This window comes from Lutjanus erythropterus, chromosome 13, assembly GCF_056507025.1.
Source record: "Lutjanus erythropterus isolate fLutEry1 chromosome 13, fLutEry1.hap2, whole genome shotgun sequence".
NCBI lineage: Eukaryota > Metazoa > Chordata > Actinopteri > Lutjaniformes > Lutjanidae > Lutjanus > Lutjanus erythropterus.
The window spans coordinates 25,345,499-25,363,419 of NC_139329.1; the positions used below are offsets into that span (position 1 = coordinate 25,345,499).

The following is a 17,921-nucleotide window of genomic DNA, read 5'->3' on the forward strand; positions in this document are numbered from 1 at the left end:
ACTATCTGAAGCTTCACTACTTTAAACCACCAGTCAACCAGTTGGCTGATTATAAAGTGTGAAATGACGACAATGACAACTTTCAGCCTTTACCCTGTGAATATTTCAAAATGCAGCACTGAAGATCACAAGAAAAAAAAAGATGCATGAGCATTTTCCCCTCGCCAGAAGCTTATTTGTCATTTAATGCAGCTTTTATTTTCCGTAAAGGTCCATTTTTCCAAGACGTACATGTATACGTACATGTAGCCATTTCACAGAAATAGGATGAGTTATAGCTGAGATAATTGTCTCCATAGTGAGCGCTGATCGCCCACATGTCAGGCAGATACACAGCAGGTGGGAGGTGAACATACTGTACAAACACTTATACTCTACTCTTTGTACTGCATCTCCTCTGTAACTGGAAAATGGTCAGGCATCAAATCCTATACAGGCACGCCAAGGTTAACAGCAGTGTATACATTTGCAGTTATGCTTTTAAATAAGCTTTTAAGAGGCACTTTCTATTTTGAAGTAGACTTTTTGTTATTTTGCACATGTGAGTTTATGTCCACTTGAGCTGAAAATACTGATACTGTTAAGGAAAAATCCATCCTTTAAACACTGTTAGATAGCATTAATTTACGTTCAATGCATTTCAAGAGTCTTATTTTTTGATTCTGTTTGAACTATGCCATGAATTACACATATGATGTTTGTTACACATATGATATGATGATATGAATTTAAAGCATATTGTACAAATCTTTGTGGTAGGCTTGTCGTAGTTTACTGTGAACCTTATGTCTCGTTTCACACAATATATGACGTCAGTCTAGTTTTATCTGGTGACACCTGGTCCTTTTATCAGCCGTGAAGAGAAGGAATGAGTAAGACCCGCTGTTGTGTGACGACATCCTGGTATAAAAACACTAACGGGGCTAACGTTAGCTTTTGGAGTGAGAAAATCACAACTTTACTTACGTGACTTCTAGGTGTGCAGTCTTAGTAATTGCGTATCATCACAGTCTTATTATATTTCAACATTATATTTTGCTGTGCAGACAGGAAGCATAATAACAAAAAAACAAAACTCATAATATTATGCAATTTATACAAATAAATACATTTTCCTGATTCAGGCAATTATCAATGAAGACATTAGTATCTCTGTTATGTCTCTCTATTTGTATGGTTTAATCTAGAAATAAGCTGATAAATTTAAGTAAATTTAGAATGAAGTCCTACAAAATATTTAAACTGTGGAGATCACTTTGCATTAAGTCACACTGTCTAGGTCAGTTAGACACGGAAAAAAGGTGCAGTAATGCAAGATCATCAATCATCAATCAGCTGATTTGTGTTTTAAGGATCAGTGAGTAGGATTTAGTGACATCTAGCGGGGAAACTTGTGCAAAAAGTGAGAGGCGCTCTACAGCTAGTGTCTGGTTTTTCTGTTCTGTTACTGTAGAACCATGGTGGTGTAACGCAGCAGCCTCCATGGGATATAAAGGTGTCTTATTCTGCCAGTAAATCCCTGTACATTTTACGTGCTGGACCTTTAAATGTTGGGGTGTTAATATTCTCTTTCAGTGTTGAGTCTCTTTCATTATACCGCCCAATATTGAGAACCAGCTGCTGTTGCACTTTTTCATTTAAATTACAAATTAATAAAACAAATTTCCCTGTTGGGGTGAACAAAGTCCTCTCACTAAATTCTAAAATGTAATGAGACTTCTTTCAAGTTCTGAACTTTCACATTTTCTGTAGCATTACTGGAAGAAATCCTTGTAAATAATCACAGAGGACAAAAGCCTGGTCCAGTAAATAACCCTGGTACATGTAGTTCCCAGAAAACTGAAACGTTAAAAACATTTGCTTAAAAATACCTTCAAGTTTACATAAACTTATTAGACTAGACTAGATTATTTGATTAATGCAAAACTGGTTGACAGAAAACTGATCTCCAACAATTTTTACATCCTGAAGTCAATAAAACACTCGCTGGTTCCAGCACCTTGAGTGTGAGATTTTTCTGTTATCGTCTTTCTCTTATGTAATTAGATATTAAATATCTTTGGGTTTTGGACTAATATTGACAAAACAAGCTATTTGTACACATCACCACTGGCATGAGGAGCTGCAATTTTTTGAAGTTTGAAATTACCAGAAAATATTTATGATTACTTAAAAAAAAACAGCTTATCAGAACTAATGAACCAAAGCCACAGGATTTAAATTATGTGTGTTTCCTCATTTATCTGATCTACTTTAGTGCAGGTGTTACACCGTATTTGGTGACCTGTGACATCAACACCTGAAAGTAAGGTATATCTTGACTTGGATCATCACTGATATGATAAGTCTTGTGTGTTTATCAGAGTTGTGATTAAAGGTTTGTTTGGGACGCAGAATATTTGCAGACTGCAGATATTTCAGCAGTAAGAAGTATTAAATATTTAAAGCAGTGGAAAACAGAAATCCAATCATTAAATTTCTATTCTACTTTATTATTTACTATTGACATTCTGTTGTGTACATGTATTTTTTTTGTTTATCATGTTTGATCCAAAATGCCATGCCAATAAAGCAAGTTAAATTGAAACTGAAAGTAAATGCACACATGCCACATAATCTGTATTAAAGGCCTCATGCTGATTTTTTTCAGATGTAGCTATAAATAAAAATGACAAGAGAATGTGGCTGAGAAAAAACAAACTATAATACTAAACAACATTTATGAATGAGACAGTTTAACTGAGTGACTGATTTAATGCATTCAGCTCCCTCCACAGCCTCCCAGTATAGCAGGTGGCACCAGTCCAGAGAGTCAAAACTACCTTTGAAACCTAAAACCTGAGCCCGATTTACAAAATAGTGGCTGGAGACCTGTCCGGCAAGGGTAGGACACGACATGCGGGTTTGTTGGTTACACACAAATTAAGTTACTCAAACCTCAGAGAGCCTGATCCCTCCTCTGCTGGACAGAGTATTCTGAATTCTCCTCCAAGGCAGGCGGAGAATAAAATCTTACATTCTGGCTCGGACAAACAGCTCGGTCGGCCGGGCCAACTGCGGCTTCATCAGCAGCGTGAGAGCTGAGCCGCAGTTAGCAGGGCCAAGCACCGACAGGCTCAAACTGCTGCGTTCGACACTGCTAGATAACCACCCTGTGATCCCCATCTCTGGAGTGCATGAGCGCATGTGTGTGTGTGTGTGTGTGAAAAAACACTAACCATTGCATGTTTGCTACTCAGTGTGCCCTCGGTGTGTTTACCCATCTCAAAGCCAACAAAGCAAGTGCTTCCACAAAGGGCTGCCAAAACACAGAAGACAGCTAATGGCATTCATTCTTATCCAGTACTTTTTCACATGCCTGTGCGCAGCAAAATGTCAAGCCACGGTTATGGTCAGAGAAAAAAAAGCGCCTGTTGTTCCCAAAACAATGGCTATTTGCTTTTTAAATATACTATAAGATGGAAACAATAAAACCAGGCAACAGTTTCAAAACATGTTGTTGCAGCTATATTGATGTTATTCAATAAATAAAGGGAGAAACAGAAGAAACACAGCTGCTGTTACATTAGACTTGGGGTAATTGTATATTGGATAAACAAATGAGCACAATTCCAGGAAAACAGATCATTTCCACCTTGCATCGGTACTGAATAATCAACACAATCCATTAGCGTGCTCCATAACACAGCACACTTAAGTGGCATGGAAAATTCATGTAATGGGATATTATAATGTCTCACCAAACTACAAACTAAGCACTTGCACTGTTTCAAAGTCCTTGCTTGAGAGCACAAGATTCAATCAGTGAATTTCAATGCAGAGTGGAAGCAGCACTTGCTATTCAACCTTCATATCAGTCAGTCAGCCTCAATCTCTGGCCCTCCTCCTCCTCCTCCTCCTGCAGCCACAATGGCAAGCTTGTACTTGTAGTGATTGTATGTGCCTCACCAGTACTCAGAAAACATGTACATGTGTGTCTACGTCCAGGCGACATTATAGCCGACCTGTGGAATGTGTGACGCGTTTCAATCAGCGGCCGGGATGACATATTCAAGCGAGTGCTCTTCACCCGGGTGCCGGCTCATCAACTTGAGCCATTTTGATTTTTGAGAGCACCATCTATGTCTGTCTTTCTCTGCAGCCACTACCTGGGCATGAGCTGAGCCCCTCCTCATCCCTCCACTGTGGGACTCCCTCTGCCTTCAGGTAATGGGGCTGCGACTAACGATTAATTTCGTTCTCAATTAAGCTGCTGGTTCTTTTAATGATTAATCATTTAGTCAATAAAATGTAAAAAAAAAAAAAAAAATAGAAAAATGTGCATCACAAAGTCCCAGTGACATGCCTCTGTTCCTTTTCTGATGAAAACAACCGTACTAATTGGACTTTTTTTTTGGACTAAAAATTGAATCATCAATTTAATCATCATTTAATCATCATAATCAACAGGATTTGAGCTAATAGAAGCTCAAATCCTGTGGACAGTCAGGTGAACAATCATACTATGTCTTTGTCTTTGTCTTCAGCATCGCTACACAGAAAAAAAAATAAAGAAATAGGGGGTGGTGAGTGTCTTCTTCCATCAAAGTGAAAGAACAACTCTGCCCAGTGGTCATCTGTCACTTTTTAAGATGCTAATTTGCTGTTTTAGCAGTCTGTCCACTGTGGCACTCTGGTAAACTAATTAAATTGCCAACATTAATATGCATATGAATGACACTAGACTTCTCAGGTTGGTGCTGGCACTTAAGAGTCTAGACACTGTTTTTTTTTTTCAGGAAAATATTGTAAATTAAACCCTTAAGTTAGCTAATGTTAGCAAAATGCTAACTAACTGACTAGCTAACGACTGATTAAGACACTACCTCACAACGATTGGTGTCAGTTGCTTTTTTTTTGTCCAACCAACAGTCCAACACCGAAAGACCCTTCACGCATCGTAAATGACAAAGAAAAGCAGCAGATCCTTACATTTAGGAAGCTGGAACCAGCAAATGTTTGACCTTTTTCCTTGAAAAACTGAATTAATGATTAATCAATTGGCAGCTTATTTTCTTTCAATTGACCAATCAATTGATTGACATCATCACAGCTCCACCTTCAGGACCCACAGATGGCATTTATTAGCTGTGACCTCAGAGCACCCTGTCACCCCTGAGAAACCAACAGCTGAGTGAGCTCCTACTTCAGGATGCAAGAAGATGGAGACATGAACCGAGAGAAAGCCAAAAAGGTAGATGGACCGACTCTGTTACATGTCAGTCAAACGCTAACCACTCCTTGATACAAGGCAGAAAGAGAGTGTATTACTTCTAAGTCTTGACCTCCAGACAGAGTCTGTAATCAAGCCATGCAAACACCCATACAAATACTTTTTCTTTCGCTTTCTTAATCCCCTAAACTTAAAAAAAAAGCCAGACTTCTGTGCAGCAGCCCCTCACATGCTGCGAGAAAGATGCTGCTGAAAGCAATAATGTCACTTTGCATCTCATTGCTGCGCTGCACACTGCCAGCACAGCATATGCACGGACTGGAGAGTTGTTGTCAATTTGCACAAAATGCATCATCGCATTAATATTTGAGGTAAATGTCAATTAATGCTGCAGTGGACAGCATGAGCACTGTACTGTGTGTATACCTGAGGGACGCCAGTACCAGTTCCTAGAAAAGCTTTCAGGTTTTGTAAGAAATTTAAGAAGCTCAAGCTATGAATTTCTCATCAAACTTCAAACATTTTTCTGCTTCATCTGTGGTTTGGATTATTTAGAGACACCAAATGACAGGTTGATCATCATATCTTTTAAAAGCAACACTACAAGCAATAAATCTATTAGGGCTGCACAATTAGGCTAATTGAAATTTTTACAGAAATCACAATATGGCAAGTGCAATAAGTGCAATATCCAACTCACAGAAGCTCCAATTTTTTGTTAATGGAAAATTGACCGAACAGCATTTTAATGAATGCAGTGATGCCCTAGCCTAGAAATCTTGCTCTGATGCAAAAATTATCATTCCCACTAACCGTGAATCATATTGTAACCACAATATCTGTCAAAATAACCACAATATGACTTTTTTTTTTACCATATTGTGGTGCCATGAAAGCCCCTTCAACAAAACAACTGATAATTCTTGTTTCTGACCTTAAAATCAAGTCAAATCTTCAGTTCTAACAGAGCTCAGCTGTGTGTGTGTGTGTGTGTGTGTGTGTGTGTGTGTGTGTGTGTGTGTGTGTGTGTGTGTGTGTAGCGTGCATCCAAACAAAGAGCTGGTTGCTGAGGGGCACAGAACAAGATCATAACCCCTTAAAATGTCAGTCCCTGCAGCCCTCCCACCACAGCGGCCAATACCTCTTTTTTCCCCCCACTTGGCCGTTTTCGACAGAGCGCCACAAGCAGACAGCTGTGACTGGAAATCAAAGCCTTACCAAAGCAGAAGGTTCCTGAATTTCTGTGGATTTTAAGAAGATGCCAAAGAAAGGAAAAAAAAAAACATGCCGTAGATATAAATGACACACTTAGCAGCCAGTGTCAGATGTATTAACAACACGGTGATGAGCATGGGAGCGGAGACGGTACATATACACAGATGAGACATAAAGAAGTTTGTGCTAACTGAATACTTATCTACTGATCCCATGTGAGATAAACAGACCAGCTAGCTGCAGCCAGCTGGTGTTTGTGCTGAGGGAGGGTGTCCTTCTCTCAAGTGTTGAACACACACACACACAATCTTCCGCTTGCCTCCACTCTCCTCGCGAGCTTAAAGACCTACATGTAACTCAACTCTTGAAGATATCTGTGAATATGACAGTAGACTGATCTGTAACTTTTGTCATCACCTGCAGATCAATGATACTTGGCGGGATGCTGTTATTGTACATATTAGGTTTGTCACAAATATTGATAGCCTATATACTGATTCTGCATATTTGACATATTTCAATACTCATTTTCTGCAGTATCGATACATCGATTACCAGCTGCGCTTTCGTGCTCTTGCTGTTATCTTAACACACGATATTAACTATAACTACTAACTCCTTTTAAAGGCCTGATCTAAAGAGAAACACAAATGTATGTTGTGTCTCTTGTTGTCATGTCATTGCTCTGTTCAAGTCAAATTTTATTTCTATAGCCCAATGTCACCATTCATGATTTGCCTCAGGGGGCTGTGCATTCTTTATAGTGTGTGACACCTCCTGTCCCTTAGTAGAATAAAGAAAAAACGCCTTGAAAAAGCCTTATAACAGGGGTGGGGTGGTTTGGGGGGGAGAGAGTTATATTTAGCTTGTAATAAATATCCAAAATTTAAGCCCTCAATGTTGTGTCAACCTCTTCCTGTGGTATTAAAAATGGTGCCCAACATCGATATTTATCTAGGTATTGTATCAAGGTTAGAAATTCTAGTGTATTGTGACAACAGTAGTACATCTACAGTATATTTTTACATCTAAGCCCAGTGGATGTATACAGTAGGTTATAATGATGACTGCTCTGAATCCACAGTTTCTATTTCTGAAATAAAACACACAGAGAGCCACATACAGCTAAGCTAGGCAGCTATACAGTACTTCATGTTCTCATGTCAACCTGATTATTTCAGATTGGTACCATGGAAAAAAAAAGAAAACAGCATTTACTGCAAAACAGTGCACAATGTCATGTAGATCATGTTACAGTTGTAGCTTTTTTGTAAAGAAGCTTCTGAGATATAATGAAATTATTTTTTTTTGTATTCAGCTGAAACTCTGCTTCATAAACCAGCTATGATATCCTGCACTGACCCCAAAAAATAAAGAATTTCTTCTCCACAGAAACAGTAGAAGAGATTGTTTTGACACTTGTTATATCTCAGACTCTACAGTTCACAATACCTGTATTGTACCACTATTGGATTGACTGTGAGCGTGGGTGTGCACACAGTTGTGCATGTACACTCAAGTAGGTGGAGAGGGCAATCTCACAGAACCTCATTCTTAATTTAGTATCTGAAGAAAAATAGATTAAAACCCATCAACCCATAGGTTTCTGTGTAAAAAAAGAAAAAGGGATCTTTCACCATTTGTTCTAGTTACCAATTAGGCGGCTACCACAACCACTGAGTGGGTACAGCTCTTCCTTCAATGAGCAACTGATTTTGCAGTGTCCTTTGGCAAGGTGCCTACATACTGAAACAAAGGGGTAAAGATGAGTGGTAAGGACTAGAGCTGCAACCAACTGGGAATTAATTGAGTGATCTATCAAAAGAAAATTAATTGCCAACTATTTTGATAACTGATTTATCGTTTTAGTAATTTTTCAAGCAAAAATGTCAAACTTTTGCTGGTTCCAGCTTCTTAACAGTGAGGATTAATGAAACAATATGAAGTCATCACGTTGGGCTCTGGCAAATTGTGATAACCGTTTTTCACAATTTTCTGACATTCTAATCTTCTGACCTTGAAAATAATCAGCAAATAATCAACAATAACACCAGAGATGTAGGCTTGTGGTCTGTCTCCTCCGTTTTTTCCTCACATACTCGGGAGACATGCAAGTTTACAAAACTCATTGACCTGTTTTATGCAGGCTGTTGGCCTTATGACACCGACACTGGATTTAAGGCACGCACAGTTGCACAGTCATGCATGCAGATGAAAAGTTACACACCTTTTCTTGCCAAGTTTGAGTTGCACCATTTGGTTACAACAGTAATGCCTGAATCTGATGAAAATACTCATAACCACAATGTTTTTGATGGAAAATATTATTGTGGTCATAAGTATCAAAGACTCTCAATGCATACAATTAATTGTACCCATGTAGAGGTAATACATATTTGTGCTGAGGCTCACACTAGCTACCAGGAAATAAAATCTACTCAGAGAGCCTGAAATTGAAACTATGATCTGAGCACTGTGCCACAACATTAACATAGTCAGAAGAGAACAGAATGCACCGCTTACTCTTGTTGAAGGAAGCTACAAATTAACCTGAATTCAACCACAGGGCCTGAGTGCTTCCGGCACTTTACTACTGTGGTCAGTTTAGCTGAATGATTAGCTATCCAAATGGAGCCAACTTTGTCTGACACCCAAACTGTGCATGTCAATGATACTTGACCGAAGCAAAAGTCAACAGTTAATGGAAGCTGCAAACGAAGTGAGGATACTCTGAATCTGATGCATGTGCTATTTTACTCTCATCACCCAGGACCAGGGTGGACCAAAAGCAGCAAAATACATCAGTTATCTTTGTGAGGGGTTAAATGATCGAAGCCTGCTCCACAAAGATCTTTGATACAAACTTTTACGCTGGCCTCTTGAATGAGAAAAAAAACAACTTAGACTTAGTAACTTTGTCTGAAGCGAGTTCTCCAAGCTGCCGTCCTGTACACCCACAAAGAGGGCATTCAGTGGGTGTGGGTGCACTGCGGAGGAAAGATGTGTCATATTCAGACCAGTATCTGACATTTATTATGTTGTAGTGACTGATGATGCAAAAAATTATGTTTCCTTTTTATAGTTCAAAGGATTTTCACTAGAAAATGAGTTTTAGAACCAGAAAAGATTCGTTTAAGTGATTTAACATGTACACATATTTTAGTACCTTAAGATTTCAGCTCTGGTTGATTTAGTGATGCCCATGGTTACTAGTTGTGTCAGCAGCAAGTATGGCTTAGCACTACAGGTCCCAGAATTCAGCTTGAGCTGGAATGGCAGACTCCGCCATAAACACTAAAGACTACTATACAGATATGTCAATACATGGAAAGAAAAACAAATCTGGTCATACAATGTGAAAATATAATATGCCACTTCTGCGATTATTGATCATTTTATCATTTCAGATGTGCGAACTGCTTTTTGTTTATTTACTAGGCATTTGTTCCAGTCCTTGATGAAACATTAATCCATTGTTTAGTTCTGGAGCAAACACAAAGTAGATTACATGATGGATTTAACTAACAGGTTCAAGTTAAAGCTCTTATAGCTGTGCAGATTTAAAAGTTTCCAGATTTTCATGAAATCAACCCCCATTTTTGATGTTATTAATGGTCGCAAGTTTTTCCATTCCTTGAATTTACATTCTGTCATTACTACGGCTGTGTATTGTTAGGATTTTATATAAAACACAAGTTTTCCATAATGAAAATTATCAATCCTCCTGTTGATACTGCACACCGTAATTTGGTGCGAGAAATAAAGACATGAAATGAAACGATGTGACAAGATTCAACAGTTATTTTATTAGGCCATTACTTTTAGCAGGTATAACAAGTTAAATTGTTTCAGGAATTATTGCATGTAGCTGCATTTTCATTAAATTGAACAGTTAGCCCATTTTTTTTTTAACGTTTTGTCACCTGTTTATGTTACAGCACATAAATACTCATAACAGCACTGTTTGTCCAAGAGCTTCACAATACTTCAGTTAGGAACTGGTTCTGGTTTAGTACCAGTTCTAGATACCCATCCCTAGTAATTACATCTCTGTATAGTAGTTTTCATTTTCAGTGGTGGCGCCTGCTGTTCCAGCTGTCGTTCAGGGAACGTCCCAGAAGTCTGGGGCCTGTAGCATTGAACCGTACCTCCTGTTATGACTAGAAACCATACTTGTTGTTAAGTCAAACAGAATGAAATCTTAAGTTAATATACTACTAAAATGTTATCTAGGGACCTTTTTTAGCACCGTGTCATATTATCCAGCACCCATAGGGACTTCGATCTGCCTGGTTACCTGAGAAGGTGTGGTATTTAATGTGATACACTGATCTATGTTACTTTACCTTGCTCCTGATGTTACTATTGTGAAAACACCTTTTAAAAGATTATACGTATCCTGTTAACTGTCTGTCAGCCTTTTTGCTGTGCTCTGTTTGTCTTCAGTTTGAATTTGTATTTTCTTTATATTGTTTTGTGTGTCCTTTTAATATATTTTGTTATTGTAAAATTGAAAACTGTCAAATGAATTAATAAAAATAAACATATTAAAATGTTAATGACCACAGCAGTTGGCACAGCATGGCACAAATGTGCATTATATTATCAAAAACATCATGTATAGATTATAATATATTCACTGATTATATAGAGAGATTTATAGATTATATATATAGAATATTAATTCTGATTTATTTCAAGCATTTATTTACTTTTAGAACAAATAATCAGTAAATCCAAGAAATTTCCAATAACCTCATCTACATGTCAAGTGATGTCATCTCACCCCACAAGTTAAAGTATGTAGGTGGGGGGGTGGCCAATAAGCCTGAAAGTGCGTGGGAGAGGCATAAAAAAGCAGTGGGAGGAAAGTAGCTGCAGGGTGAACAATCAAAGTAGACCACCAAATATTAATGTACAGTACACTGTATGTGTAACTGCATGACTGTGAACAGATGGTGACGTCAAAATAATTTCCCCGCAAACCTTCAAAAGATAAATACAGTGTAAAGAAATATGGGCAACTGTACTTTTTGACCCTCTTGAGTCATCACAGATCTCTTCTTCTTCATCTCGCCAGAAAGGAGACTACGAAGATAAATATGTCTATAGCTGAGAATGGGCACATTTACTCCCCAACGTGTTTCGTTAAACATCTGATGAGATGTGCTATATCTTACGGAGTAAAGATGAAAGAAAGGGCAGTGACAGTGACAGACAGCAGAGCATTTGTTTCTCTACTAAGAAAATGAATGACGTAAAAACAACCTGAACAACAGCGCTGCTGCTCGTCTTTTCTTAGCATAGTGTCTAACCCGCATTTCCCTTTTAATATTGCCTTCGGTGGAAATAAACTGTGAGACAAAATGGAGATACACTGAGTTTCAAACAAATGCAGCTGGGTTTCGCAGAGAAAAAGAGGCCTGACCTCTTTTTCTGAATGAATGAAAATGACCTACGCTGTGGGCCTGCATGAATCTAAATTGAGTCACCAAGGGTATCCTGTGCAACAGTGTTCTGTTTGATTTAGAAACTGCTCCCTTGCTGATTCGTGGCAGGACAGGGGAAGGCTGTGCCCATCGGGCCTTGTGGGGAAAATGTTACAATGGCAGACCTCTCCAGCAGCAGCCGGCCTGCTCCCAGACTCAGCACCAGACTCGTGGAGCAACACAAATGCAATTAGATGCAGGACACGCAGACACACATGTGTACACACACCCGCATACACAAGCTATGGCTGTCACAGAGGATATCTTCTTGACACGACGTAACATTCAACTCCTGTTGCTGCCTGTGTCACATTCGGATAAAGACTGAGAAAAAGCTAAAAACACAACTGTGGTCACTTTGTCTGACTGAGGGTGCCACTCTCAGCCTTGATCATAACACCTTCTCACTGGTGACGAAGGTTTAATCACAAACAATGTGTGCAACCGTAAAAATGCAAGACACCAAGCTTTGGTTGTCATCACAATGTTCCACAGAAACGTCATCTATTGCAAACTTTGTGTCCACAATGAAACATCGCAATGGACGACTATATTGTTGTTGGGTCTAAAAGGGTTCGTCCCTGCACCACATGTCCGCAACTTAGTTGTGTTTAATAAAAAAATAAAATAATAAACACAGCATGGAGATGTAGGGCAATGAACAGCGGAAACAGCTTCTTTTTATTTTCTCTCCTACCTGTCAAGAACATAACTTAACAACTCTGAGGGGACACATTATCTCAGATAAATCAAACTTTTAAATCTCCATGTTACAATGGTAGAGGGCTCAGTGGTCGATCGCTGTCAGCCATTGCGATGTATGATGGCGACATCCATCGGCCTAACCCAAGAACATCCAATTCGGGTTTGGTGTTTTCAGGGGCAGTATAACATAGTAAATGTCCGCCTTGCTATTATATTTAAATAATAAAAAAAAACACATAGACAGTAAGTGTCAATGGAGCTCTGTGGTGCAGCAGAGCATTATCTGGCTAAAACAGCATAATATTTGGTTAAACGTATCAAAAAGCTTTTAATTTACTAACACAGCAATGCACTTCAGCACACTGGCTGCAGCAACAGTAGAAGAACAATGTAAACAACATGGATGTAGAGCATGAAAAGAATAAAGTTACAGTTTAATAAAAGATACAGTTGATTATCATTACCAATGGACACAGCACTAAACCCTTTCAGAATAAATGCATGATAACAGTTTATCAGTAAGAAAAACAATATTAATTGCCAAATTAAACATTTACTTTTTCCCAGGTCTGCTCTGTGGTGGTGCAGAGCGTTATCTTGTTAAAGCAGCTTATCTGCAGTAATATCAGTAAGCAGTAATATCTGCTTATATTTAAGTTAAATGAATGAAACAGCATTTAATTTAGTGACCTGTGTGTTAAACAGGTCCATTTGGTTTCAGAATCTGGATTAAATAACTTGATTCTCAAGTGTCAGACAAAAAAAAGAGCAAGATCAAACACCAAGAGGTTTATTCTTACTTTTACGAATCAAACAGCAGCCATTAAGATTGAATTCTGAAGCCGTATTCAATATCCTTGGGAAAGTCCCCAAATTCTCTCTTGAAATAAAAAATGTGTTAATTAAGGCAAAGTGGTCCATGTCTGTGGAAGTGTTTGCTTGACTGACAGGTGTCTCATCCTATCACTGTCAGCCATAATGGTCGCTACTTCCTTGCCCTAAACCAGCCCTGTCTATGTTCCCTCACTGTTGCTCAAATCGGGGTTTTCTGGCTCCAGTAATATCAACAGGCTAAGCGCAGACATCCAAACATCCTTTCTGAAACCTAAAGGTCTACAGCTCCCTTCAGACTACAGTTACAAGCCATGTAGGATCCCTTAGATACTTCCAGCGATTCAGACGTTAAAAGCAGACAAATGTAAAAAAAAAACAGCTCTGACCTTGCAAATGCTGTCAAATCTAGCTTCACTGTAAAAAACACTTCATAAATCATGGTTAAATGGTTTTTGCAGTCAACTTATTACAACACTTCTGTGGTTTGAAGCCTTTTCCACAGCATGAAAGGGAATACTGCTGTAAGGATTTATTACAGCTTTATGGCACAAGGCTTACGACTTCATATGACTGTGATTTGGAGGTACATTTCATATTGCCACATTTTCACAGACACATTTGAGAGCGGGTTCGCTCACTGGGAGACACATTTCCCCTCAAGTGTATCCGACATGAAGGCCAGTGCACAGTGCAGTGACTCTGGGAAGGTGACCAGTGCCCCCTTCACCACCCCCCTCCTCCCATATGTTGATGTGAGAGAGGAGCCCCTCTGCCTGCCTGCCTCCGTGGCCTCTAGCTGACCTCCCACTGTCTGCAGACAGAACACTTAACATTGCTTCCCCACCTGTAGAGATGTCTGAAGAACAGGGCCCACTTCAAAGCCGTGCAGTGATTGGGCCATGATTACCATGGGCACTTGACTCATTTCATCTCCACCGAAGGACTAAACTTTGGGGGAATCAGGCATGGAGACATGGGATTCTTTTGTAAAGAAATGGGCTATTTAAGCCCCCTTTGTAGGTGCTTTTCTGCATCCAAGAGATGATTTATTTTAATGATTAAACTGTGGAAAAACACATCATTGCTGCTTGGATCTCTGGTGCAAAATATGTATTAATATAAACTTGGCATGGCATTTTAATAATGCAACCAGTGTCTTTTTAAATTTTGCAATAATAGCTTCAGATGATAACCTGCTGCTGAGGGTTTTGAAGCAGGTAGTGGGCATTTGGCACAGATGTTTGCAAAGGAATGTCATTTTGTATCAGGCGAGAAGCAGTTTGATAAAGCAGCGCTGCCACGGTGACATGAAAGCCCAACTGGGTTCAACAACAACCGTCATCTCTGCTCTGCTTTTCTGTAGCTAAATGCCAGTGACAGGAACAGAATTCACTGTGGTAACTGATCAGGTGCCAAGAGCCCTCTCCCCGGTGCCCTGCTGCACTGAAGCCCTCTGTGGAGCTGGCATGGCCTGGCTTGGCCTGGCAGCCTACGGGCCCTGCTTTGTATCTCTGCCCCGTCTACTCAAGCTGTCTCCAAATCAGACGCGACTACTGTCAACTGCCCGTCTCGCAAGCCCCAAGACAAGCATGAAGACAGGTGGCTGAACGAGTTGTGAAGGTAAGAGAGCGAACAAGTTGATTTGATGTAAATCACCATCCTCCAAATGACCAGGCAGAGACGGTGGAGTTTATTTGACGACCCAGCTCAAATATAATCTGATATTAATGATAGATTAAGGGTTTTATCCTGCAGGTCTTTGTCAGGGGACATGAATATGGCTTTAAAAATACCATAGCAGTGAATTAGTGGCCTCACCATCTTTACAGGCAGGCGTAGAACCAGGCCAACAATAAAAGAAACGTATGTGGGCACAAGAATTAAAGCAGGCAGAGGTACATGCAGTTAAGACAGCTGAAAGTGAAACTGCTGTGATTTATTACATAAAACATATAGCTGTTATATTTCAGATGCCATCTGGCCCAAAATACACTGTGATGATTAATATTCTATGTCTGTTAAAAAAAAAAAAAAAAAAGAATAGCCTCAGTTGGCTAACAGGCTATTTGTCTGTACCATCACAAATACACTCATCTGTCTCAGATATACATTACATTCCTACTGTATGTTCCTACATCACAATGGTCTGTGACTAAGCATACAGATTCATCCATGTTTACAGCATTTAACTCTGAGACTCCTAACCGCTCACGTCTGGTCCCAAACCATCGATGAGACGTGTGGCCTCGATGCATTTCGCCTCCGACCTAAAATAAAAAGGTATCCTCACAGAGCCTGAAGTTGAATGCATCGAGGCACGTACTCGCATAAAGGCAGGTGCACCTGTCTGCAGTGGCAGCCCATTGTGTTCACTATCAAATGAGCCATGAATCGGCCTGTCGCGCTGTGTGTGTGTGTGTCTGTGTGTGGGGGAAATAAAAAAAAAAAAACACACACACAACATGTCTGTCTCTTACCGTGCTGTTTTCAGTCATTACTCCCCATCCTCAGGTTTTCGGTCCAGACCTCTGACGAACCGCTAATTCCTATCAGGCTGCTGTCTGTCTCACTCTCTCCCTCTCCCTCTCGCTCAGCCCCATGTCATATTTCTCCGCTGCAGCAGAACAAAGCCACGCCCCCTCCGACAGACGCCGCCGCCTGACGTCAGCCGCTCGAGACGTCCGGCTCACGCCCGCGGAGGGTTCACACATGCGGCGAGGAGCCGCGAGAGGCCGCTGTGCCTTCACAGAAACAAATCTCTTCAACTTCATCTTATGAGGCATATATGGCGTCAGTATATAAAAATTTCAGTATTAATATATTATAAAGAAAACAAATGCTTGTCTTTTCTGTGCATTTGAGTTTTAAATAATAGATTGATAATAATAACCCCATTAAGCTTAATCAAACATAATTTGTTTGTGTTTCCTTCTTTCTTTTGAGATAAAGTATGAGTTTTTTGGCCTAAAAATAATAATCTGTGAACCAGCACGGGTCTAATTCCTGTTAATGCCTTTCAGCTGAAGTAGCTACCCTATAACTTTAAAGGGACAGTTTACCTCAAATTCAAAATTCCATAATTTTTTTTATCCATCTAGATGGTTTTAGTGTGAGTTGCCAAGTTTTTTGAGATATCAGCCATCGAGGTGTCTACTTTCTTGATTGCGTTCAGAAGGGAACCCATGATCTGCAAAACTTTCACAAGATTTGGATGCATTTCTTCACTGTGCAACTTGCACAAATTAACTGTTTTATATTATATAAGTCAAAGAGCCAAATTTAAATACTTTGAAAAATTCAATATCTCTTTCCAGAAACCAGGACCTAGTTACTCAAGATAATCCACAGACCTTATTTGGAGTATTTTCATATGAACTACTGTCTTTCTAGCAAACTACACCCAGTAAAGATAAGTAAAGTTAAGATGCACACTGCAGCTCCACTTCCTGCCTAAAACATCATACCTTTTTTTATAGCATCAAATAAGTGATTAAAACTAAAACCTGAACACATGAACATAGCCTACATCAGTGTGATAAATAACTACCATTTTGATTTTTCAAATTTGCACTGCTATACTGCAGCCAGACACCAGGGGGCAATTGAGATATTTTGGCTTCATTTTTGGGGAGCTGTCATGTCATTCATCTCTATGTATCTCAAATAATGGAACTAGATGGCACTCGGCTTGGCGTTTGAAGAGCCAATAAGCAGCATGTCTCTTTCTAGAAATCATACCCAGTAATTCAAAATAATCCACAGACCTTGTTGAGCAGTTTATGTAGGAATTATTTTCTCTGTACCAAACTACACCTGCTAATTACATCGCCATGCAGAAGCCTCTCATCCATGAGTAAATGCACACTTTCTTCTGCAAAGTGATACAGTTGGCAAACAGTAGGCAGATAATAATTCCTACATTAAACTACTCACAACAAGGTCTAGATTACCATGAGTAACTGGTTCATGATGTTGTTTGTTTGTTTGCTTGATTTGTGATGCTTTGAGCACCATTATATTCGAGAGAAGGCAGACATCTCTACTGCCGATATCTCCCAAAATATGAAAAATATGAATTTTTGATTCTGAGGTCAGCTGTCCCTTTAACCAACCTAGTTGGCCAAATCTCCAATGTTAACTGTTTAGTGAATCCTGAAACTGGTGAGATGAATTTAAGGTAAATTTTAATCTCAGACTGCTATACATTGTAATATATTAGCCTACCTGCAAACTGTCACAGGTGTGTCTTTAACTGGTATTTAGGTTAGTCAGGTGTTATCAGAACCGGAACTTCCCTGTTTTTAATCAGAAAGATAAACACTGGCACCAAAGAGAGAAACTCAAATCTATTAAAAAGGTTTTTTGGGGGGAAAATCTATCTATCTATCTATCTATCTATCTATCTATCTATCTATCTATCTATCTATCGTGACACAGAATCTGGGTTGTTCTCTCTTTTTCTTCTC

General features: G+C 39.4%; 1 protein-coding gene across 1 annotated transcript in view; it reads right to left on the bottom strand.

Moving 5' to 3' along the window:
- Positions 1-16,097, bottom strand: part of otud7a (OTU deubiquitinase 7A) — a 57,778-nt gene extending 41,681 nt beyond the window's left edge. Inside the window, exon 1 of the mRNA XM_084734584.1 lies at positions 15,933-16,097. The gene's annotated coding sequence lies outside the window, so the exon portion shown is untranslated. The remainder of the gene's footprint in view (positions 1-15,932) is intronic.
- Positions 16,098-17,921: the final 1,824 nt, after the last annotated feature.